The sequence below is a fragment of the Sinocyclocheilus anshuiensis genome, unplaced genomic scaffold (assembly GCF_001515605.1).
Source record: "Sinocyclocheilus anshuiensis isolate Anshui unplaced genomic scaffold, SAMN03320099.WGS_v1.1 scaffold2354, whole genome shotgun sequence".
NCBI classification, from domain to species: domain Eukaryota; kingdom Metazoa; phylum Chordata; class Actinopteri; order Cypriniformes; family Cyprinidae; genus Sinocyclocheilus; species Sinocyclocheilus anshuiensis.
In genome coordinates this window covers 4227-6545 of record NW_015558684.1, presented here as the reverse complement: position 1 = coordinate 6545, position 2319 = coordinate 4227, and positions in this window count along the sequence as shown.

Genomic DNA, 2319 nt, shown 5'->3' with positions numbered 1-2319 from the left:
CTGTCCAGGCTGGACTATTGCAATGCTCTCTTGGCAGGTCTTCCAGCCACTTCTATCAAACCTCTACAACTAATCCAAAATGACGCTGCAAGATTAATCTTTAATGAGCCGTAAAAAACGCACATCACACCTCTGTTCATCAATTTGCACTGGGTACCAATAGCTGCTCGCATAAAATTCAAGCCATTGATGTTTGCCTACAAAACCGCCACTGGCTCTGCACCCCTTAACTAAATTAATTACTTCAGAGTTATGTGCCCTCTAGAAGCTTGCTGCAAGTGAACAACGCATTATTGTGCCATCTCAAAGAGGCACAAAATCACTCTCACAGATGTTTTCATTAACTCCCAGGTAGCCAGCGCAATCGGGCCAATTGCGGCTGAGTGTCGGCTCACTCAGCTGTGTTCTGGCAGCAGCCAACCGAAAGTGAGCCAGCTCTAGCCCAGTAATGGTTGCCAGATTTGGCTAGGCTTTGGATGTGCAGATCTGGGCCCGTATTTATCAAGCTTCTCAAACTGCCATTTTAGTCTTAAGTGCTGACAATTCATTAAATTTTCTCCTACTTTCAAACTTAAGTATAAAAGCAAGTTATCAAATTTCTTAAAGCTAAGAATCACTCTTACTCTCCCAGTTATTTAAGACAGCTCGAGAGGTCTCTCAAGTGGTTAGGAGTTGCCAGTAGGGGCTTGTGATGGCACTGAGGAGACAGAGACGTGCATGAATCTTTCAGGAGAGGAAGAATGTTCTTGAAATGTTTGACGACAAGCAGTTAATAAAACAGTTACATTTCCTCAGTTATTCAAACAGAAACGAGCAAAAGAATATTTACATTACCCAAGAACATCATAACTGACTTCAGTCTAGTGCGAGTATTATATGCTCTTTAAAAACACTCCCGTTATAATCAGTGAAGCTACCTACACTGTATCATGAATAAATCTCTTACCCCTTATTTACACTGCACACGTCTGCGGTGCGTTACGGCTCCGACACGGTCACCGGAGCTGATCGCGGCTACTCACCATCCGCGCTGCGGCAAGTTTCTTAAGCAGCTCTACGCGCTGCATCACTAAAGATAGGTGCCTATATTTTTGACGGATAATGATGATAATAATCCTCTTGCTGTCGTCAAAGAAATCAGCAACAGGCGATATCTCTGACTATCGTCGATACACGATACTATCGTATACCGGCACAACCCTAAATTGAAGGTTGTGATGACGATTCGTTTCCTTACCATAATATATTCTCTTGAAAATTATTTATTGTCAACTGTGTGTTGAATGTAAACGCCTATTAGGAATTTAACCATTCAATGTGAATTTATCTGAGAATATTCTTAAATAAGGAAATCTATTCAGTGATTGGTCCATGCGTATTTCATCATCCAAAATCCGTTTGTGGCACAGCAAAGTGTCGTGAATCAACTCTAAGACTGACACTTAAGATTTAGTCCTACACTTCGCTTAAATTACGACTGAGATGCTTGATAACTAACTTTTAAGCTCAGCTTTGAGCTAAGTTTTTACACTTAACTCAATTCTTAGCATCGTTCTAGAGAGTCATTCTCAGATTTGCACTGAGACACGGCACATTTAGCCACATTCGGCCCGATTAAGGACCATAAGGGCTGGTCTGATTTTGGCTGAGATATGGGCATGCAGACTCGGACCAGTTTAGGTCGAGTGCTGGGGGTAGGTCTCCGTTTACAATGTGGTTAATAGTATGTAGCAGTGACACTTAAACATAATATCTTTTACCTGCCCATGTTATTTCTTAGTGTATTTTTCATTTGAATTCCTATTAAAAAAAAAATTCCTTTTATCCAACATTCTCTTTTTTCTTTACATTTGGAAATTAATTATTTAATTCATATAATGAAACAAGCTTAAAGTGGTTAAGGGAACTTTAACATTTTTTGCTATATGAGTTTCAAGACATGTGCACAAGCTTTGACATCTAAGGACAAAACCTGATTGGCTTTTTGTGTTGCTAATTGCCAGAAGACTAGAAGAACTTGCTACCCTGGTGTGTAAACATTTGATAATCTAACATATAATATCATTTTAATAAACCATTCTACACATATAATCAGTGGCGGCTCGTCGGGGGAGGCAGGGGAGGCACAGCTTCCCCATCATTTTGAGGTGAAAATGGGAGGAGGACAATTTAATGTTAATAAAATTCACAATTCATTTCAGTTCATGTCTCAGAATGTGTATTTTTTGTTTGTAATTTCACAGTTGTAATACCATAACGTGAAAGCGCCGCTTTTCTATCGCGAATGTGCCGAATCTGCTGATGTAATTACAACCGCTA